General features: G+C 42.2%; 1 long non-coding RNA gene across 1 annotated transcript in view; it reads right to left on the bottom strand.

Annotated features, from left to right (window-relative positions):
- LOC136104501 (uncharacterized) overlaps positions 1–23,295 on the bottom strand; it is a 45,088-nt gene extending 21,793 nt beyond the window's left edge. Inside the window, exons 1-7 of the long non-coding RNA XR_011740257.1 lie at positions 20,093–23,295; positions 18,305–18,500; positions 17,417–17,557; positions 13,432–13,606; positions 9,390–9,529; positions 3,382–3,476; positions 1,335–1,463 (exon numbers count right to left, since the gene is read on the bottom strand). This is a non-coding gene — a long non-coding RNA (uncharacterized lncRNA). The remainder of the gene's footprint in view (positions 1–1,334; positions 1,464–3,381; positions 3,477–9,389; positions 9,530–13,431; positions 13,607–17,416; positions 17,558–18,304; positions 18,501–20,092) is intronic.
- Between the last annotated feature and the right edge of the window lie 1,028 nt (positions 23,296–24,323).

Here is a 24,323-nt window from a genome sequence, read left to right as displayed (position 1 = left end):
GTACTTGAGGCTCCTGGGCTCTCATTTTAGGCATCTGAAGATGAGTACTTCAAAGATGATGGAACAGATGACTCTCTCCCAAGTGGCATGAAAAAACTTGCTGTGGATTCAGGCCCCTGAGATGCCATTCTGATACCGCCTGGTGCTTTATCTCTCTCCCCTTGCACCAGTAAGCAAACAACTTAGTGTTAAGATATCCCAGACACCCTTCATTCTCCCCAGCCTGAAGACAGTACTTGCAGTGCCAGATCATACACCCTGCTCAAACACACCGTGTCTACTTCACAGAAGTGCAAAAGGCACAGCAACGCCCAACCCTCCTTGTCCAGCCAGAGAGATAAGTCTGAGTCGCTCCTACACAAAGATGTTGATGGTTAGTAAAAAAGGAGTTTCCTCAAGTGAGGCGACACATTGTGCTGACAAACTATCTCCATTTTTTGCTAAGAGAGGTACATGCTAGTACATGTTTTCTTAAACTTATTAATGAAGTGCACCCTGTATCATCTTTTTCTCACCTCTGTGTAGCTAAAAACCCCACGGGAACCCTGAAGAACATCTAAGGGAAGACAGCAAAAACATGTGTATATCCTTCAAAGATGCTGCTGTCTTTTCAGAGCCAGACACCCAGGCTACTTACATCCACCAGCCCCTTTGCTTCAAGACACACACAACTGTAGCTACTGGAACATCCTGTTCTTCTTTTCCACCACACTTTGTGGTTTCCAGCTGTAGCCATTGTGACCTCTGTCACTTCCCTGACATCTGGTGTTGGCTGTTCTGCTGCCCCTAGAGATGAAATTTCTGTTTTTTAGAAGTCATTCCTGGCACAATTCACTCAGAGTGGCATTACTATGCAGGTTGCTCATAGATGAAAACTACTCATGACAAATCTCATTGCTCTTTTTCCCTCCTTCCATGGCAGAGACAGTTCAAGGCTTCAGAGACCTCCACAAAAGCAGTCAAACTTCCACAGAGCTCTGTGTGGTATTGTATAGGCACAGTCATAGCTGTTTTCTCCAGACACAGGGCTCCATTTTCCAGTACATAATTTTCACTTTGTGCTAAGCAGACAACAGAGTGTGAAAAATCCCCTTTTTGGGTTTGACATTATCATACATACAAGAAAACCATCTGCAGTTTTCAGCTTCAGCTTTCGCTCCAAGTTGGGATCTTTCCATTACTTTTCCCATTTTCCAGCCTCAACACTACTCCCTGCCCCATGAGCAATGTCTGCTCTCCGGCATGGTGCAGGAGTCACTAAACAGCACCTGAGCAGCGTGCTTAACATCCCAGGATGCCAACCACGAAGCAGGCTCCTTGAATCCAGTACTCACCCAGAAATGGAGTTTGCGTGACAGCTGCACAGCCCCAGCACTGCTTGCTCAGGATGGGCAGAACAGCACAGCTGGGACTTCACTGCAGTCCAATATCACAGCCTGTCTTATCCTTCTAGTTAAAGGAATCTGGGTAAAGAAAACACAAGCTGTACTTAAGCAATAATACCTTCTGGGAATGTCTAGCAACAAGAAGTGTTCTGAGGAAGAAGCTGTGGTCTCTGGCCCTTACCCTCACCAGTCAACAACCTCCAAACTGATTGAGTTAAAATAGCTGACTTAAAAGTCATAATTGCTATTCTCAGCAGTAAGGCCTTTTTTTTTTTTTTTTTTTTTAAATGTACCTTTTAACATACTGCAAAGTTAAACACAGCTTGCATGTTACCATGGATATAATTTCATGTTTATAAGACTGGTCTTTCCTGGCAGCTAAATGCCTGCATGGGAACAAATAGCAGAGCAGGATTTTGTTTGGCATTTTGTTCCGTTTGTGATAACAGCGAACTACTTTTTCTACTATATTAACAAGCTTTTGATATTGCTGGAGTTTCTCTGGGAACAGAGTTCATCTCATTGGCATTAAACACATGACAACAGGTTCTCCAGTTTGTGTGAGCAGAGCCCTGAACTTGGTGGCACTACTCAGGAGAATCAGGGCCACCGGATCCAGTCCCAGCATGTTCACCTATCTGCCGTGGCTGATATCAGACTGTAGCCCGTATATGAAAACATGCTTCGTCTCTGCCTGATGAAGAGTCCACTCCAAACCCAGAGTGCAGGAGTTGAGCTAGAACTAAATTTTATTCAGAGTAAAACCATGATAAATTTCGACTAAACTCAGGTGGTGAAGTTAGGTTTTCATTTGAGGAGAGAGGCAAGTTTATTCCACAAGGTTCCAGGAAAAGTCTCCAAAATGGAATTGCTATTATAAGTTAATTCATATCAACGTGAAATCAGCTGCATTCAAGCAGAAAGGCTAACTGAGTAAGAATAAAATCCAGACTGGCAGGAAGGCAAGTGTTACCAGTTTAGAACACCAAGTCTAAATGCCTCCTTCACATCCACACCTAATTATTTGTGCCCACATCTATTTCAAAACTATGTGTATTCCTAGCCCTACTGAATGACTTCTATGGCAAAAGTCACCTGGTCTTCAGTGGGACAACATTTCATCCCTCAGTGAATAAGCCCAGGAATAGCTTTTGGCTGCTAGTTGGTAACGTGTAGGATTGTGACAACTCAGCTGCTATTGCTAGAAGATGTGAAAATAGGATGTAATTGCACAGACAAATCTGGGGATTACACCGCATCATGTCCATCCAAATCACGCAGCCAGATTGTTTACCTGTGTCTGCGTTGCTGTCATGAAAAGTTCAGCACCTATTTCAGTAGCAGAGATACATATCAGCCAAACTTGACTTCAGCTTTTGAAGTGGGTGGAGAGCAACACCACCCCTTTCCTGTACCGAAGTCTGCAACAAAACTGCATTTTACTCACAAACATATCTGTCATTCTGTTGTGTTCTGACTTTAAAAAAAAGATAATCTCATTGGACAGACACCACCAGCAAGTTTCTCCACTCGGTGGAGTGTCTTCACAGCCCTCCCACGCAGCGAAAATGACTCAGACAAAACTACTAAATTTAGGGCATCGGTATTCTACGTGTTACGCTGGTCTTCATACAAGTAATGCCTTAAACAGTAAATTTCTGAATTAAGCATTCAGGCATCTTTTCCATGCTGCCTCTGCCACTGAAACAGAACAGCAATGAAGGTGGGCTGAGGAGGAGGTTATTTGGATCATGATTCGGGTTGTGTTTTGGCTAGAGCTAAATGTGAATTTGAATGAGGTTTGCGTGCACTTTTAGAAATATCTATTGACCTGATATCATGATGTTTGATCTCGAGTGATGAGATCGTGCAAGATTAGCTACTCTTGGGAGATTCCCTTCATCTCAGGCAAGAGACTACAGGCTTTGACTCACAAGTGGGGATGACTTCTCCTGGGATGATTAGACCGATTCCCATTTCTCAACATCCAACTCACCCATTTCTCTGAGGTTCCCCTCCTGGAAGGATGGCTCATGAAGCAGCTGCTGAACTGCTGGTTGCAAATCCATGCTGTCAATGAAACCAGTACTTCTGTAACACAATATAAAAGTACACAGAATTATTGCAAGTTTATAATTTGCAAATGACCCCTTGCTTCACAAGCAACAGCCAACCCTATAGCAAGGGCAAGGTACTCTGGAAGAAAGCAGTGGTGGACAATTAAAGGCAAGAAGTTTTATGGCTATCATTCACAAGCCAGGGTTTTGAAAAGATTGGCCATGGGGTCACCACTCAGAAAAAGGGACAGCAAGTCCCTGGCCATAAGGAGAGCAGAAGAAGCAATGAGAGGGCTGGGGTGAGAAGGGGAAAGGGAGAAAGAAGAAAACTAAAGCACCTTCGTAGTTATGGTGGCCTTTCCTCTCTGCTTTCCTAAAATCACCAACAAATCAGTGTGAGACTGGAGCCAGGCCAGAGCCAGGCCAGGAGACCACGCTCTCCTTCGGGCTGCCCACACCACCCGCTGGAGCCAGCAGGAGTTTTGTCGGAGTATCTCAGGGAAGGACACAGAAGCAATGACTCATCTACTAATGAACTTCGGCTCTTTATCTGTTTGCCAGCTGTCTCTAGAAGGGCATGTCTTTCTTGAATATTTCTGTTTTTTAAAACCGCTGAATAATCTTTACAAATATAGTTCATGATCTGTTACCCAATTAAAACCATGCAGTTGCTAGGTTTACACTGCACACTTCCATCACGTGCCCTTCCTTTGTTCCTCATCACTGGAGCATAACTCTTTAATGAAATTACGTTCATGCAAAAAACATTTTCAGATAATCTGCTGTAGCCTCCAGAAACACTTATGCTGGCCTGATGTGCAGTATTTCAACCTGGAAAGCAGGGCATCCTTGTCTAAAGTTCTCCAGAGTGGATAAAGAATAATTATTTTCAGTACAACCCAAAAGCCGTGCTTGTATGTACACCAACCCTGAGGAAAATTTCTGCAGCACAATGTTTATCCTTGTCCAGACTCCACCTGAGAAGCAGGGATTTTAAAAGTCCCCAAAGTGCCCAGTGAATAAAAGCTGAAAAATCCATGCCTAGAGGGGATGTGGAGAGATTATTTAATCTCTTCCCTTGCTCTAAGGCAGAATAACTACTTAGACCAGCTCTTCAAAATATTTCTCATCCTTCTTATTGCAAAAATTCAGTCAAGGAGATTCTACTCTCTCCCTAAATAATCTGTGCCACGATTTTACTATTTATGTAATTTTACGTGCAATTAGAACTTTCTTCCTAATGCTTGAGCCTTGCTGCTTTACCTTAACACCTCATTAGGATATTTGTCCAACCAGGCAACTTTGACTGGGTCAAATTACCCAGTCTTATTACCCAGATTTTAACTGGTAACCTAGTCAGAGAACATAATGAAGGATGATGTTAAAAGCCAAGATCAAGAGCTATATCAAGATCAAAAGAATATCTCTATGATATCCTTACCTAACCACCCTACAAACTGGCAAATTACATTAGTTTAACATTAATTACTCTTTGCAATTATATTTTTTAATCATTTTACAATCTAGTTCTGTACAGACTGTCAGACAGTCTGTTCCACTATCTGTCCAGAAATCCAAACCTCTTTCTAAAGTGGATTCGCATTTTCATTTTCATTAACATTCCCTTCGTTAGACGCACAGGCAAGCCCTCCTGTGTAAGATTCAACTAAAATAACTCCCTAATAACTTCTACCCTATGAAACAGAGTTGCCTCAACACATCCCAATATGGTGACACGCCGAGTTTTTTTGCCATATTGCCTTTCCAAGCAATAACCCAATAAATTGTCCATTGCCACTGGGGCTTGGCTACTAAGAATCACTCAAGAACATCTTTCTACTTCTCCCAGGGAGGTGTCTTAAACTGCATCCACCTGCCAAAGAGGTTCTGTTCTCTCTGCCTCTCTTTCTAACTTCACCCAGACAAGTCTATCCCTCATTTATTCCACATCTACAGAACAAGTATGGATAATGCTTCTCCATTTCTCCAAGCCTGTCCTTCCAGAACAAGCTGTACTAATACGCGTCCCGTGACTTATTCCAGGAAATTTCTAACATGCTTATCAAGTATTTAATTTTATTCTACGCTAGAACTTCAGGGCCTTTACATTTTTTCCCATGTTTGTATTGACATTGCCCTCTTAATCTACAGGTGCTACTGTAATATTATCTCTCTAAAACCTTCCAGTGTTTTTCCTCTTTGTGTTTCCTAATTTTTGCTTATCTAGGTAACATTTGCACTGGTATCTTTCAAACTGAGCACTCCTATGAAGTGGTTTGGTATTCCTAAAGTGAAACATTTAATTTCAATTAGTTGAACAAAACCAAATTATTTTGGTTTGACCCAGTTTGACAACACACAGTTTGTCTCATATGTATGGAGTGAGGGTCTCTGACCAAGCTTTTTCCCATGATCCAGCACTGTAGTAGGTAGGAAGGGTTACTGCAATGCACCATTAGTCCGGGAATATGGGGGTGGCTGTAAGAAATAATCAGGATACAATGCTACCTGTCCCAAAAACAGCACAGCAGTTCAGGCAGATGGCTCAGGCTTAATATTAAGTAATACACAGCAATCCAGATCAACAAACTATTTTGAAATGGATCAAACTGACTCAAAATATTTCAGTTGTACCTTCCTGGTGAGTCCTTCTTAAATCACAACTTCACAGAAACTTTGCATAAAAGTCACTTAAACACCAAATACCTTTTTAACATAATATATTTAGCAACTGCAGAAATAGATCAGTCATCATGACTTGCTGCACAGGAAGATCAGAATACTGATTCATACATACTTCATATACACTGAATTGCTTTGGAAACTCAGTACTTTAATGTCTTCTCCATACCATGACAGTTCAAAAGGAGGCCTTTGCTCTCCAATGGCTTGCACATGATGGGAAGTGACGCTAATCATGAGAACAACCAGAAAATTCTTTTTGAGCCAATTAGATGGCAGCAGTCACAATGACATTAGTCATCCACTCCTCAATCTGAAGAGAAGGAACCAAAATTATCATTCATCTACTCCTGAAGCTGCAGAAGACAGGAGGGAAGTGTACTATTTCCCATTCTCACTGCAATCATCATCACACAAAGTGACACAAGCTGCTATTTTCTGCTCCTGTTGTAGGAGAGAAGTGGTTACTCTTTGTGCAGGTTTTTAACTGCTTCATTCTCCTTCTCCTGCTCTTGCCTGATCAACACATGATCAAGCAAGGAAATGGGATCAGAAAATGACATGTGAGTGCTAAATATGTGTGTTTTCTTCAGCCCCATAGAAACAGATTATGACTCAAGATGTGGAGCTAGTTAAAATGTAATAGACTAAAAGGAGATTTGGCTGTGTTGATAACTCTGAAGAGTGGTACAGCAAGATATGGCTCTGTGAACACTGAGATACCTCCTCAAGACTTCTCATCATTATGAAATAATTCAGATTATCCCCAGAATTAGTCTTAGATTTAAATGACAATACTAGAGAGAATGAACTAAAGCATGCCTGAGCTAGATAAATCAGATAATCTAAGATCAGCTTTGCATATATATATATATATAAGGATGACAGAAAAGGGCAACCAGAATAGTAACTGTATACTGCAGTTGTACCTAGACCTTACCTTTCTACAGCTAGCTGTACTGAATCTAGTTTCATTCTCTTCGAAAGATGATATCTAAAACTTCTTGATTTGTCTTTCACACTATGCACTAGGAATAACTTGACCATGGTGGAATAAGACTAACAGTAGCCCTCTTTTTCCATACACTGTAAAGATACATTTTTAACTATGTTCCAGTGCTCTTTTTTAACAAATGCCTGTTTGCACCATGATAGCAACAAAAAAGATCTAACTCTGAAGTTTCCCCTGCTTTTCCTGGTATCAATAAAGCAGAACTGATCTAAGAAGGCTTGATGTGTTCCACAGGAAGGGGAACAAACTTTCAGTGCAGAGCAGTACACTTTTCCCAATAGGAAAAGGACTCAGTAAAGAAAACTTCAGCCTTTAACTGACCTTTATACACCGCTGGCATGAGGAAACCAGGACTGAGGTTTTTGACAGATGAACTCAGTCCACCTTCTACTAGACTTCAAGACATTTCCACCCTAGCTGTCTGTGTGCATCCTGCCAGAAGTTACAGCTGCCCTTGCAGAGTCAGCGAAAGGGAACTTCTCTCTGTGTCACATCATGCAAGGGACACTCACTGAAGATGTGCCAAAGAGGAGCTCTGGGCATATACACTGTGCTCAAGCATCTGCAGCACATCCATCAGTGGCCACAGCTGCCTTTGCTGACACGCAGCACTCCAGGCTCTCTCCACATCTAAATACTGCTAATTGGAAATTAAACTCACACTTCCATGGCTCTGAGCAAGAAAAGCATGCCCCTTTAGCCTAAAGTTAATGCCTAGTCTAGGCTAATCATCCTGGCTCTCTCCATCACCATCAGAGACAGACAGTATCGCTAGATGATTCACTATCTTAGATACATGATGAATCACTCTGGCTATCTTCAGTGATGAGGGAGAATCAGAAAGCGCCCATACACTTTCCTTAGACTAGATCCGTAGCCTTCAGACAGCTCAAGTAGGATAAGATATATTCTACCTGGATGGTCTTTTTCTTTTGAATGTGTCCAGTGGTCAAGACAAATGAAAAAGGAACTCAGATTGTGGCTTCTTGATACAATAAGCATACAAAACTATCGTGAAAGCAGTCATCAAATAACACTAATAGTAAGGATGATAATGCAAAAGGTAATTCTTGTAGAAGTCAACAACTGTTCCACATGAAACTCAAGTGTGCCACAGCCTACCTGTGTGCCAATGGGTATCACAGTGTGAAGGCCACTGCCAAATCACATGCTGTGTTTGTTTTCAAAGAGGAAGAAAAGGAGCCATTGGCCCAAGGGTTTGGGCACCAGGTCATGAGATTCCTTCTGCATGATCTTGGTATCCTGCATAAAACACCTGTAACCCTGTCCTTTGAACATAGCGTAGTTTTATTTCTTTGGCTTGGCTTCTGCAGCACTTTCACCCTTCCGCAAAGAGTCTGCTGGGTGCGAGCTGGGGAAGCGGCAGGGCACAACAAGGCTCTGTCAGTGGGAAAGCAGCTGGACACTCTCCTGGGGGCTCCAAAGCTCTTGGAGGGCTTCACCAGGCAGGGTGAACTGCTGAGCTTCTCTCCACAACAGCAGCACTGCCAGGAGGCAGAAATGATCCAATGGATCCACAACATTGTACAGAGGTCCAAGATTCACACGCAGTGACCTTGTGTTCCAGTGAACTTGAAGCAGCTGCCCATGTTGCAGTGAGGGTTTCTGCTGAGCTCACAAGAGGGCAGTTCAAGGGACGGGCTCAAGTTCGACTGGCTCTGAAACACCCAGCTGTGTGGTGTGACATGGCCCTTTATCTCCTAGGGGCAACAGGATTTTGTGCATTTTCATTCTAAACACATAAAGCAGGTAGCTAGATGAAATACAGCACAGGCTCTGAAAAGGCTTCTTGTAGGTGTGAAGACTGCAAGAGATATACATCATTCTTCATTTAACACTCCATTGATCATTGACTTGTGTATTCTTCTCCCTCTGAAAAATTCCAACTATTCTTTTTTAAACTAGAATTTTGACCAGAGTAATTGAGATGTCTTCAAACACAGACTGGGCATAGAGACTGCAACGGCAGTGAGACACCAGTCTGATCAGGCTCATATACACACCATGGCTGAGGCAGGATAGCAAGTGCCTGTGCCAGCCACGGTCAGAAAGAACCAGGGTTTCTGTCTGAGCCAGCACACAGCGTTGGGCAGCCAGACACTACCAGCTCCGCAGGCTCCCCAACCTCCCATCAACCACCTCTTAAAAGATCAGTCACATTCAAGCGTATGCCACCAACCCGAATAGGCTTATTATGCAATATGAAGTGAACGCTCTGAGAGCACTACTTACAGCAGTTTGTCCTGTACTGCTCCTTAAAGGATCCCGTTTCCAAGGCTTATAAGTGAGGCAGGCTGCTTAGGCCAAGTTCTGTCCATGCTGGGGATAGACACACTGCAAAACAAGAGCAGCAGGAGGGCACTGCCTCTTTCCTGCAAGTATTTAATAAATAATAAAAATCAGTGCCTGAAAGCTGGGAAAAGAATATGAACTGTACGCAATATTCATGTCTGACACGTAGCAGAAAAGCATGCACACACATCAGTTGACTTTCTTTTCACTTGGTCCACATTGGACTTTGCAATGTTCATTCAAGCAACAGAACTGCTTCAACTACAAGGTCATCTTTCAAATAACATTTTTCAATTGATAATATGCTAACTTTTAGCTACTCTTTAACATATTATTTTCATACAGGTATAATACCAGAATGGTAGGGAAAATAAAGTATTATATGTTTAATAAAAACATATATTTTAATAATTGACAGCACATGTCAAAGTCAAAAAAATCACAGAGCTCAGGCAATGCAATGTAGTGCATGTTTTCATTCCATGCTACTGGTTTCTTAACTTAGCAAAAAGCGGATTTTTGACTGCATTTAAAGAGGAAATCATTAAATCAATACTAAACTTTCTGTAGAAGGGAGAAGCATAAAATTACTCAAGTTACCACAGAAAAAAAATTAAGCAAACTGGTGCCACAAATCAAGTACTTAGGCAGAAAGAATAATTAAATCTCTTCAAAAATCATTGATTTATGATACTATGTCAAGTTTGGGACATAAATATTTATTATGTTGCAGTCTCTATTCCTTCAAAACTTAGCTGAGCTTCCCTCTATCAGGAAGACATGAATAAAATTAACGTAAGTCCAAGTAGTGAGCAGTAAGACAATACTCTACTACACTGGTAGAAGTAGAAGGCACATTTTATGTCAAATTACTCCATGCACAGGCAACACTGGGTACATACAACCTCACATCAGATTACAGCATTAGACTCCTGTGTATATCCCGGAGCAGTTCAATAAATTTAAATTAAACCGCCATCAAGTAGACAGCGATAGTATTTTTACACTTGCCCTAGAGTACAGCAACAAAAGTTTCCTTATCTTGTAGTGATGGTCAGTCACGTTTTAGTTCTTTTTCAACAGGCAATAAATGACATATTTTATGCAGATGTCACCAAGTATGCAGGCAACTATTCATATGTAACTCAAAAACCAGTACTACTGCTATCAACTTCCAATATCTGCTAATTAGACCGAGCCTTTTGAATTACCTGAACAACTGCCATATAGAGAATAAGATGGATGTTTAACTGACCCCACAAAGAAATAATGTTTGTCACTTGACAGCCAAATTCATTAAGCATGTAACATGTATTATGTAGTGGTGCTTACGTGTGTTAGTTATGTAGATTATTATTCTCTACAGAAATAATTACTCCAGTGAACAGAAATATGTCATTCAAACAAACAGTGAATAATAGATGGTGCAAATCCATAGGTTATTGTGGGTATTCTATTATTACAGAGAGTCAAATTCTGTTCTTGTAAACATATTTGCAATACATGCTAAAGTCCATAAAAAGCGAAAAAAATCATAAATCTCAACACAGAAATAAGCACAGTGCTAGTTCAGCATGTCACTTGTGGAGACATCATTGCTTCACTGGTGAAACGGGTTTTCACTGGACACACACAGGAATTGAAAAAACCTAAAACCATTTGAACTGATCTCAGCCACTGGACAAAGCAGGGCCAATACAGAGACATTCCCAGCTACATTGCTGCTGTGTGTGGGCCTGAATTTCCTCAGAGAGCACCAATATCGCAGGGCAGCAATCTGCCAAAAGGATTCCAGTGCCAAGGGCTACTTCTGTAATTAAACCTGGCAACCATGTGCGCTTTTGAAAACATTAAAAAATTATGAGCGGAAGAGGAACGAAAGTTTCCTATCAGCTTCTTTTGTCTCACCGTTACTATGTACGGGTTTTGCTCAGAGCTTTGGAGGGGCAAAGCCGGGAATATTTGCTGTGATGCTATCCTTCAGAAAAGACGTACTTTACTTCTGGGTTAGATTAATATACTGTGTTGTGTATTTGCCAGATTACTGAGTTCTTCCTGCCAAGAACCAAGTTTTCCTAAATACCAGAAGCAGATAGAGAACTGTGAAGGTTTAAACCCTTGTGCTCTTTTAGCTGGACATCAACAATGACTATTTCTTCAATAGCGCACAGTGCAAAGGGTTGGTGTTTTTACTGCAAGACTACAATCTCATAAGCAGCCAAGACTTGAGCCCAATCTCGGCAAAAAGAGAAAGAAGAAATAGTATGTCTTCCTCTTTTTTTTTCCCCTTCCTCTACACAGAACATTACCAAACTGGCCTTCAGTGCAAGCCCAGCTCGCAGAACTAATTCTTGAAAACGCACTGGTGAACAGTCTGTTTCCTTCTTCTTTCAGGTTGAAAAGGAAACTTTCTGTGAGTTTACTGTAATGAAGTGTTTGTCTGTATCAGAAACAGCCTGACCTCTCCAGCCACAAGATGAAATACCAGCAGCCCACTCTGTCACTAGTTCACTATTAGGAAATTACATGGGAGGAAAGGCACAACACAAAATTCACAGGGAAAAAAAAAAATAATAATAATAATTAAAAAAAAAAACAGCAGTGGTGGGAGTGAATGAACAAGCTTAATAATGAGCCAGTAAAAAGGAAAGTACCCTCTGGCCAATTGATAATAAAAGGTTACTTGAGGCAAAGGGTCAGATCCTGAGCAGTGCAAAGTGGCCCAGCTCCTCCAGCCTCAGCAAAGCGACACTGATTTATAGCAGCTGCAAAAAGCCCCAGCAGACAGAAAAACCCAGCTATAAAAATGCAATCGGAGGCCCACATTTTGAGAAGCTTCCACTCACTTTTAGCACCAGACTGAGGTACAGAGGTGACTCTGAGGGTTTGTTTCTGCGGGGGAGTTCCTGTGAAGTAAGCTGAAGTGTGAATTTACTCTGCATTGACTGCTGGGTCTTTAAGTAGGCTGTAAATTCATACCCTAGCCTATTTAGCAGGGATTTCCCCAAGTAGATAAGACCTAACTTGGCCTCCTAATCATGGAGGCAGACAGAATAAATAGACATTTTCAAAACTACAGACCTACACAGGAATCTCTCTATTGCTTGCAGGGGCAAGTGGGTACCAGATAGCATACACTGTAGTCCTGCAAGTTCATCTTTGGTGCGTATGAAGATTCTGAACAATAAGCATCTCTGAACACAGAAAGAGCTCAGAATCCTTTAGGAGCTAAAGCCTGTGCTGCAGACCTTTTCCTCCAGTCCATTACCTCAGGTTTTCTTTGTGCCCCTTTTCTCTGTACCACCTGCAAACATTTGTGCAGCTGAGTTGTACCAGCAAATGCACTTAAAGAAAGCCAGCATCTGAGCTTCACAGAACAGTCTTCAGGGAAACTGAAGTTCACATTAGCTCAGGAGCATTTCTTTTGGTAGTGGCTGTGCTTTAATCCAAACAGAAACCATCAACAATACAATAAGAACACTCAAACCCCACCAAGCCAACACCATGATTAATAGCTCACAAAACACTGTTTCACATCAATCCATGGAGTTAAAATAGTAATACAAATTTTGAAAGGTACATAAATACCAGAGAATAGCAATTGCATCATCAACATGATGCAAGTAGAAAAGAAGGTTGGATTCACTAGAAAAATTCTGTGTAAATTATTCACTTAGAGGAAATGATTTCTCTTTCCTTTCATCTTGCCCTGTTCACAAAGAAAACCACATATTTGAATATGGGATATGACATAGTATCCTCCACATAGGGAACAGCACTTGCTTCCCACGCCAGGACAAAACAGACTGGTCCAGTAACATTAGAAAATGGATTACAAAAGGTGGTTGTGTTTTACATTCTGAAATGTGAAAATCTGAGGTTTCAGAGATAATTATGGATGTTACGTTGATCATATATCACTGGCTTCAGCAATGCAATCTGTCATCAATGATTCCAGAGCCACAGCAGCAAGGACACTTACCCGCTCCCCTTTGGGCCTCACGTGTAACACGTGCACTGTGGCCAGACTCAGGCAAAGTAAAGGTGACACAGCATTAGTGCCATGAGGAGGTGGCTGGAGAGCCACTCTTCAAGTCCCAATGCACATCACAAGGGCTGCACCAGCTCCTTCCTGGTTGCTCCGCTCAAAGGCTGTGCTAGAAAGTAAAACAACACTCTATGTGATCATGTTATGAATATTTGCCTCATTGTAACATGCGTAAAACAAGGCTGAACTTCCACTGCAAAGACAACCTTAGATCAGACACGTTGCAGTTTCTGAACACTTTGTGACCTGAATGTTTGTTAATCAGCTGTAATGTTATTAGCATACCCGTACATCTACGTCCTGCGTTTTGGATGCCCTGTACCATTTAAAAAGTACTGCTATTTGAAAAGAAGGCTTGTCCCCACACAGCTAGCTTACCTCAGCCCACAGCCTCGGGCAGCCCAGGCAAAATCTGAGACGGAAACCAAATCACTGAACTATAGGGAGAAAACTATGGAAACACAGGAGAGTCATGTAAAAAAGAAAGCAGAAAATGGGGATTACTGCATGAAGGGGACTCTGAAATAAACTGTGTTTAAAACTCCAGAGCTAAGCTACTCTGAGTCCTTACTGAGCCTGCCACGCAATAGCAGGGATAACCACCAGCATATTCCCTAAAAAGGGCACGCCAGAGAATTCAGCCATCAAAAAACATTCAGCCAGGCAAAGGAACAAGGCCCTTCACATTAATGTAACAACCTACTATCCCCTGAAATAATTGTCAATACTAATCTATTTATTTAGCAACTAAACAATCGTGTGAGTTTCCTATGCAACAATACACTGATTAAACCTTAGAACATTTCAGGCAGGGCACATTTCTCAAATAAAAATCAGACCTTATTAAACCTCAAAGGAAATTCTGCATAAACACACAGCATTAAAAGGCAAGGGACGTGCAAGGATTTGGTCTCAGTTTTAGTGATTCCTTTTCAACTGCCTTAGTTGCAAAATTTTCAGTAGCATAAAGAACTGTCCTTTGAGAGCTCAGTAAAAAGAGCACAGCTCTGCTTCTTAAGCCATCACGTAGTAGCGAGGCCTTTATGCCCTCCTAAATGTAAAATATTTTAGAAAAACAAAACCAGGAAACAAACTGGGATTTGGTCAAGAGTTCACACTGGCTGAATCACTGTGGTGTGGAAACCACTAGCTCTAAAGATGGAAAGTCCAGAGCCATTCATTCCCCCAAAGAATGGGGGGGAAAATAAAAGGCATTAAAGATAAATTTGGTTTGCTGGTAAGCTCCTTCAACATCCAAAACACAGGAAAGGCTACATATAGATAGCTACCCTTACCTTTTTCCTTCTCATCTCTCTCTGAGCAGGGCCAGCAATTTGATCTGCATTATAGTTCTTCATATTGGGTGCAGTGAGAATTGTTTAAATGTCACTCTCTGACTCAACACACAGAAATGCTGTAGGGTCATGGCACTGCTGCTTCCCTCCACATCCTGCACCTATTGCCCTCTTTTGCCTTTCCCCAAGAAAAAAAAAAAGAAGAAATCTACGTATTTTACAAACAGAATATGGCTAGTTTCTAAGTAGAGATTCATTCAGATTTCTCTGGATTGCCTTTTGTTGTCTGAGAGCTTCCAAATAAATACTGCTCAGAAGATGTTAAGGCCAACTGTTCTTGGACAAAGACATACAACAATCAGCATAGTTAGCGAGGCAACACAGTCATTTTGAAAAAGGCCCGGAAAATCCTAACATTGATAAAATTTATCTTCACAGCTGCTGACAAGCTCTAGTAAAGATGTTCTGTGTTCTGCTCATGCATTTCATCATCTTTCATAAGCCAAAATCTTATTAGCAAATCATTCTAGCAAAGTTCAAAAGCCAAACTTTTGTGTGTGCCCATTGCAATGATAACAGTTCTTGACAATAACCTATTGTCCTTACAATTTCGCTTTCCTTGTGTTTGAAGTACTGGCGTACATAATCATGCTATACTTAGGTACTAAACACATTTGTCTCAGTTAATTATCATGTTATTTCACATAATCTTGTCACTAAAGCTAAGGACCCAATCAGCTTTCTGGTAACATTCAGACTCGCCTGATGGCTGTACCTGTGCAGCCTTTTTGGCTGTGCTGGGTGAGACAAGCAGGAACCACAGCAAGAGAGGAACAGAACTGTTCTGCAAACAACTGCAGAGCTGCTCCAGCAGAGAAACACCATAAGCTGAGGAAACCCAAGATCAGTGCTGCAATGCATTTCCTTACACAGACTTAAATACATCATTTACTCTCACCGTGCCTCCGCTCTGTAAAATGGTGCTTTTACATAACAGGCTCTGTGAGAATAAATACAGTATGAAGTGGCACATTGACAGGGAATGTGGAAATACCTCTGAATCTGTGATAACTCCCCTTTACCAACCAGTCATTCTTTACACTCAAAGATGAATGATTCCAGAGAATGTTACAGTGGAAATGACTCACAAAAGACTGAAGAATCCACACTGTTTCCTGAACTGAATTCAGTTTTGCAAGTGTAAGTTTAAACAGGTTAATTTACCATAGTGATTCCATTTGGAAAGCGGTCTTACAAGATTATGAGCAGCTTTCTAAAGAGCAAACCACCAGCTAGCAGCAATGCTATTTAACAGCACTGGTCACAACAACCAAGGAAGCCCTTCAACACAGCAAGGCATGATCTAGGCTGCCTTGAGAAAAAGATCTATAAAAACCGTGCATTGAAAACCTGGGAATCTTGTGCATTAGTTTTGCACGCTTCTTAAAGGAGCTGGTGTTACAGTGCTTCAAGTCCCATCAAAATTTAACGGGCAAAACGTCAGGAGATAATGCATCCTGAAATGCTAAATTACAGTAACTTTAGGATAGGCATCAATTTTCCTGGGGAGTTCTTCATCCTGAGGAGAAGGCAGACACTGCAAAGCTTCAACTAACATCACTGTCACCTTGCATACGTCTATGTGGTACTTTTGCCCCTTCTGGAGTGACGTTACTGGATAATATTGTTTCATTAGACAAAACCACCCCACAATCCTCTTTCCAAGATGCATGTTAAGGGGACTGCATCTTTTTAAATTTTTTAAACACAGCTACGCAGCCTTGCATCAATCATTGTCCCTTTCTCCTTCCTGCAGTGCTCACCCTGCACTACAGCCCCTGGTGACCCCAGGTGCTGTCCTACCTCTGCCCTGTCCCATGTCACCACTCCTTCAGCCTCCCAAAAAAGCAGCCTGATGTCTCTCTTTTCAGATATTTACCCAGCCAGCCCCTCCAATGGATCATAACATTTGAACTGTTGCCCTTTTGGCCGAGTCTTTGTTAAAGCTGTCCGTCATCATTTAGGTCCTTGCTTATTTGCCAGTGTTCTGTCACTCACCTCGTCCCTGTCACCTTTGTCTGCTCGGTTCTCTCTTTTGGACATTCTTGTTCTGGTTTACAATTTTGGTTAGGAATAAAGCTTGAACTCTTAGCTAACACCAAATTAATCTGAAACAACCCCTTCATCTGCTGCGGTTTCTTTCATTTTCTGTGACTGAGGTTCTATGCAAGTTCTACCAGTGCAATCTGGAACTTCATGCTATCTATAAAGAAATCATCTCTGCTTTCTCAGTTAGACACCGTTCGGGTTCTTTCTCTGTGGGCCAACCCAGGACCCGTGGAACTGAATGGAAAGATCTCAGCTGACTGCAACAGGCAGTCCCCTAAATGTGCTTAATGAAGTCATTCAAACAACTGATACTATTTATGTTAAATTTCACGACTATATGACATTCCGAGACAACCATGTATGTTCTGTGTCTTTTGTGAATACGTTTTTCCTGTTATACAATGTGAAAAAATACTGGTTTTGTTCTAATGTAATTTTAAGAATCAAATTTATATACAAGACCTTTAGAAAACAGAGACCCACCTCTAAATGCAAAGAACAAACATTTGCATTACCTATTTATATTAAAATATGCAGAAATTTCCAAAGCATTCAGTCAACTTATAAATTTTTATAACTTCTTCAAATTGTTAACATTTTTTTAACACACAGCATTATTTCAGCTTTGTGGAAGGCTCAATAACAATCTTTCTGGTCTGGAAAAAAGGAAAGAACATTATAATAAAGAATGCAGAATAAATAAAAACAAAACAGTACAAGTCGTACATCCACACATACAAAGACAACTTTCATGGTGAGCTATAAGCAATTATAATAACACAATGTGCTGCATGTTGATTTCACCAGTGAAAAGAATTTCTCCAGTTATTGGAGACTTTCCTGGCAGAATTTCAGAAAAAAAAAACCTCTGACATTCTCCCAATCTGACTTCTGTGCAATGCAAGTCATGCACATTTTAAACACCGATGAATAATGCTGCCTTTCTTCTGCGAGCTGGTAACAGCTGTAGAAACTATTATAGCCTGCTTAAAATCATGTCTCTGTAGTCAATACTCTCCAGACACTTAGCAATACTAAAGCTATTCCTGGGGCTAAACTAGAATTGCTATGTGAATACAAAGTTTGATTTATGTTGAAATGAAACAACAAACATCTGATCTTTCCTTTTTTTAAATAGCCATTCACACAAACATGAGTATCAGCTGCATAACTAGAAAGTGATGTACCAAATTTACAGAAATTAGACAAAGGCAGACCACCCACAGTTACCTTCAAGAAGAAAAGATTTGTCAGAGGGTGCAAGATTGCTGGTGAAGACACTTTGTACCATTGTGGCTGCCCTAATGTCCTCATGGTGAGGCTGTGGGTTACAGGAGCGATGTTTCATTAATCTAATTTTTCAAATCTTCTAAAAGACACCAAATTGATTAGCAGCCCAGTACCTTATCTTGGCGATACTCATCATCAGCTGCTGTCAGGGTGATCCCAGGCCAGTGGACTCTTTATAAAATGGTCCAGATGCATGCAAGAAGAAGCCAAGGTCTCTGTGTGCTAATGTTATTCTTTCATATCCCAAAGCTCAGGCAGGAACAGGAGAAATGCTCAGTTGTGACTCCTCTGACATTTTCAAAACGATGACTGGGAAGAGAGAGGAAAAGTTGTGACTGTAACAAGAGCAAGCCTTAAAGTACATGTAAAATTTCAGATAGGTTCTACAGATTCATATATATTACTAAGATGTCCTGAAAATCCAGTTTTGATTCCTCACGCAAGCGAACTGCCAAAGTTCACTTACTTTTTTAATACCCCTTCACCTTTCAATAAATGAAAACATTTGAACAAATATAATCAGGTTTGTGGAGGGTTTGTCATCTCTGACAAAGACAGCAATTAATTTGACCAGTAACAATAATAAATTGAGGGTTAAGATAACTTGAAGTAAGATACTCTTCCTCCAGAAGAACACCATAAATTTATCAGGAAGACTTCAACAGCCCCAAATTAATGGTCCAACTTCTTCTAGATTGAATCTTTAGCTGTTAAAGCACTTAGAAAGGTGAAAGATAAGCTAATTGTTCAGCTCATTATTAGCTTTTCTTCTGCCAGTAAATTGCACTTTTTAAAGTATCACATTCGCATCTTCTAATCAGAGCTCTTTAGGGACCTTTCAGCAGTACTCACCCTATTGCACAGGTATCCCTCCCCCTTCCCCTGCAGACACCAAGCACCAGGACAATCTCTGCCCTTCAGCTGCCCCCGACTTCACCCAACAGAGCTCCCCACACAGCCCCAGTGCTTGGCTGGGGAAAACACTCCCAGGTTGTGGCTATGGCAAATTCGGTGCGGCTTTCCAAAAAGCCACTTGTTAGTTCCACCATCTCACCTTCGCTCTGGGGACACCCCTTGCTAAAAATGCACGTGATCGGTGCGGCTGCCCGAGGACAGGAACTCTCTCCCACTAAAACCTGTACTGCCCACCAGTGCATAGTGGGACTATGCAAGGGACTCCTGAGGCAAAACAGAGTTTGAAATTCCAAATGCAGATCCAACGCACAGCAGAACTGCTGTAATTCTCTCTACTTTCAGGTCAAATTCAATCTCTTGGGCCAGCCTTGAGACCGCTGTTATTTTTGGCAAAACTCCCTTTGACTTTACGCAAGGCCCCAGTTTGCATTTACACAGTCCTGTCCTGTGCTGCTCTCAATCCCTCTGCTTTTCCTCCTCCCTGCCCACTCTCTCTTGTTCCTTGTCTGTGGTTCTTGTGCATCTCTTCTTCTTCTCCCTGCTTTGAGCCTTACCCCACACTGCCCTCTGGGTTAAGATCTCTCTCCCAGAGAGGAATTCGCATGTCCTGTCTTTGTGTACCTGCAACAATGCCGAATGCGAGCAAAGCTGACACATATCATTGAGTGTCTCTTGCCAAGTATCCCCTGTCCTTCCTCCTGCCTCTTCAAACAATCTCACCCTGTCTTTGTTTAGCATCTTCTACTTATCTGTTGGCCTACCTTTCATATATGCAAAGTTTGCCGTACTTGGACTGAGAGATCCTGCAGGCAGAGTACAAAGTTGTTGTTTTTTTTCCTTTCTTTGTCTATAAAATGCTGCCTTATTTAAATATTTTCCCATAACAATGGAAAGAGAGGAACAGCTTACAACACTAAACCATACAGAAAGAGAAGGTGTGCGCATAAGGAAGAAGAGGACTCATTTTCTTAAACTTTAATAGGTACCTAAGAAATAACTGCTTTTTTCTTTCCAAAAATACTGGCCATATGCAATGCAGAAAGGTATTATCTAGGAAGAAAGCATAAAAAAGCCATCATATCCTTTGGTCTGGGAATTTCAGCTGGGCTCTGATTCTTAATTCAGCACGGTCACAAGGCAACACTGCAATTACAATCCTCCAGGGACTGCAAATGAAAAAAAAGTTACATTCAAATCAACCGATTTCCAAGGTCAACCATTTGAGATCAGGGCAGTAGGGAACCAAACAGCCTTACAAAACTTACCAATTAAGCACAAATCATGCAACTAGGAAATTCTCACAGGAATTCTCTTAACACCAGCCTGATTTGCTAAACTTAATGGTCAGAGTAAGAAAAATAGGGCTGTGTCTTACAAGGGCAGATAACTAAAAATGGGAAGCTGACAGCAGACCACATGGAAAACTAGGTGGACTGCAGACAAGCTTAGAGGAAGCAATGGCTATTTGAGAATCCTCATTGGGCACAAACCAGCATTCTGCCATACATGAAACACACTAACAGCTGCAACATGGGCACAGAAAGTCAAATAACCTTTCTATATAAAAAAAGCAGATTTAGAGTGATTCCATCCATCACAAAACAGAAATGAAACAGGAAAATCTCCAGCATGTGGGCACACTGTAAATGCAAGAACAGAGCTTCCCCGCAACGAGGTCAGGAAGATCTGATCCTTGGCACTAACTGTGGATGAAAACTCTTTTAGAGGGGTTACATCCGTACCTGCCTATGTGCAGAAAAGTCACTGATAGCTGAAAAACCCTTAAGCAATCTTTTGTGCTGCTTTTCTAGAACAATAATTACACAATGGCTGCTCAGAACTGAATGGGATCTGGTATAATCATTCTAGCACATGTAACTATCTATCCAGACATTTACATAGTGAGGAGGAACTCTGAATAAGAACGCACAGGGCACACAACGCCATCAACACGTCCCGTTTTGGCTGGTATCGCTGTGTTAGTGCAGTCCGCGGGCAGGTGCTGTCAGTTCTGACAGGCCCGTTAGGTAACAGCGACAGGAATCTGTCAGATGCTGCCCACACGCAGGCCGTGTCCCGCACGGCATGCTGACCTCCTCCTAAGAGGTTTCATTTTAAAATTCTACTGAACACGTGACAAATACCACCTGGCAACGTGTGATGCATCCCAGAGAAAGGGAAAGGTATAATGGGGAAATACCCTCCAAGGACAGCAGTGGGCTTGCTGGACTTCGAAGTAGTCTGAGGCTTGGCCAAGAATAAACCACAGGTGTTCTTCCCCTCACAAGATTGTATTCACACCATGCACAACTCCTTTTTCCCCAGGAAAAAGCCCTGTGCCAATGCGTGAGAAGACACCTGTCAAAGACCTTTGGCACTGCCCCAATACAATCACACAGCTCCCATCCCTTCTTTCCTTGGACAAGGAAATTCTGAAGCACCTGCTTACTCCTGCTTCCTGCCTTCTTCAAACCATCTGAGGTGCAAAGCTGATGGAGATGAACCAGCCACACTTCTGAGCCAGGGAATAAAATATCAGAGGCTAGCAACTACCAGGACAGCCTTTGCACACCCAGCTGTGACAGGTCAGAGCGCTTCTGCTCCCATGCAAGAGGTTATCCTACCCACAGCGAGGCTTCAAACTTTCAGCTACATCATCAGGCTACCCACCAGAGCCTGTGAGACAAACATGCTCCATGTTCCCACCCTGCTGCTGTGGAGGGATCGATTGGAGAGGTGGTAATGCCTCCAGCTACACAAATAGATCTGGGAGAGCTCGTCGGCAGCACACTGGGAGCTTGGGTTCAGTACATTATGCAGTGAGATAATTCCAGTATTGTCTCTTTTAACAAAAAGTAAAAGGTCTCTGAAACAATGATTTTTGCTTTTGCAAATTATATTAAGACCAGTGCAGAAACTGGTAGCAAAGAAGTGATTCATGAACACCAACAGAGTGATTCACCAGCCCCCTTGCTAGGAAGTGATATCATCACGCTCCATCTCCATGAGAATGGCAGAAGCATTGTTTCACAGGATAGAAAAGTGCTGTATTCTCCAAAAGAAAAGTATTAAATCTGCAAGTGTGTATGACAAAGTATAGGGGCCAAATAGTCAGTGTTCTGGGCCAGGTGTCCAACACAGTGACTATCAAATGCTTGTAAGCTCAACTGAAGAATACCACAACACTCCCAAACTGGTCTGGGATAAGTTGCAAGCTTTGGGTATGTTGTACAACTACCCCACAGCACAACCAGATTCTTTTCTACCTGATGCATCACTCCTCGCTCTATCCCGCAAGCCACAAACAGTAGAATCCTTTCTTGCTCCCTGCTTAGCAGCCACATAGGGAGCGTGTGCTTGCATTCTATTATCTCTGTCTCACACTCTCTCTGACCCACAAAATTGCCCCCGTTCTCAGTCTTGCCAGGGATCTATACACCTCAGCAGTTTGCCTGCTCCCCGCTTTGTCCAGCACAGCTACCCAGGTGCTCCAGTGCTTCTCAAGCCTAAAGGCACAGGGATGCTGCACATCCAGCTGGCCCAGCAAACCCCAAAGCTCTTCCCATCCCTCTGCTACACCAATTCTCACCTTGTGCCTCCCATCAAGGAGAAGCTGAATGCATGTTTGCAGCTGCTGGGGAGACAGAAAGCGAGGGAGTTTTAGGTTTCAGTATGTATGTTGCATGTTGTCTTCAAGGGCGACACCCTAGATAGGAGGGTTTTTCAGTTCTGGAAACCGTACCTCGTGTTGAACACGACCGTGCTCTCTGCAGTTATTCTGGGCGGTATCAGCTTGTCAGCACCTCAAAGCCTGAAGCCTCCTGCACTCTGCCATGCCTTGAATTAATGATCTGCCCCTTGCAAAGCAGGCAGCAGTAGGCTTGCAGCTACATAACTACCAAACTGTCGATGACAAGCTGACATTGCCCAGACTAAGAAGATTTTCTCTCTGTCAACCTTATTCCTTCTCCTCAGCCTGCCCTGTGTGCCAAGAGGTCAAAGCACTACCAGTCCAGTTCCCCTAATAGTGATGCTTCTTCCTCACCTACAGAACTCACCTCAGAAAACCTACACTTACAGCACCCACCATCAGCAGCCCCGAGCATCTGAAAGACAATAAAAACAGGGCTGCTTTCCTCCCCAGCCTGCTGCCCAGCTGTGCCAGACAAGGGACACCTCGAGTCCAGGGACCTACCAGAGAAGAAAGTGGTGAATTTGTGAATCACTTCATTTCTCCAAAACTCCTTTAAGTGTCTGTGGGAAGACTTAAAGGACCACACCAAGCCAGAGGCTACTGTCAAAGCAAGGCTTTCGGGGCGATCACAGAGCAGGAGGCACGTCCGAGCAGCACCTGAGAAGTCATCTGCAAGGAAGAAAAGTCCCATGCCACGTAACATGAAAGCAAGTTATAAGTATTTATTCTACCACTCCTAAACCCCCAGGGACTGGCTTTTTAATGCAACTCATACCCTCCCAATCCAGTAAGCTCAGTTCCCTGGCGACTGGTGCTGCAGATGCGTAGATGCTTAGAGCTGAGAAGCTCTGGCATTTCTGATATACCCAGCTACACTTGGTGTCAGCCAGAGTAAAATGAGGAACTTGACTGTATTTCTTTTCCATGTGGTAGGCCACAAGAGAGACCATGTTCTTGATACAGTTTCAGTGTTTCTGTACATTAGACAGGATCATAGCGGAATTCAATCAGCAACAGAAAATGGAAATGCCCCTTCCTTTGGGCAAACACACAAAAAGCACTGGGCCTGAGTTTCCACTGGTGACACTTACTTACCATCAGTGTAACTCAGCCAACGTTCACAGTTACTCCTTATTAACTTAAATAAGAAGAAAATCTAATTTTTCATTTGGCTTAGGGAAAAAATGAGTGCTTCTGGAGTAAACAAGCATAAGTAACCTGTTAGCAAGCATTTTAGAGAACATTTCACTTTGGTGAACATATTCCCTCAAGTTATTTCTATGATCTAGACATGCAGCAACTGTCATACTCATCTCTTTAAAAATTATCAGGTATCATCATTTAACAAGCCCTGCATTACAGTGTTTCCATCCAAAGAGCCTCCTTTATTGTGTATACACACCCCTTTGTTAAAGTCATGAAGGCAATACCCCAGACAGAGTAGACTGGAAGAGATCACTGATACCTGTTTTACCTCAACTACCCAGAAAAGTGAATAGTTCACTTCTTCTGGGTAGTATAAA

The sequence above is a fragment of the Patagioenas fasciata genome, chromosome 8 (genome assembly GCF_037038585.1).
Source record: "Patagioenas fasciata isolate bPatFas1 chromosome 8, bPatFas1.hap1, whole genome shotgun sequence".
Taxonomy (NCBI): Eukaryota; Metazoa; Chordata; class Aves; order Columbiformes; family Columbidae; genus Patagioenas; species Patagioenas fasciata.
Note: the sequence above shows the minus strand (reverse complement) of the source record. Positions and strands in the feature narration are given on the sequence as shown.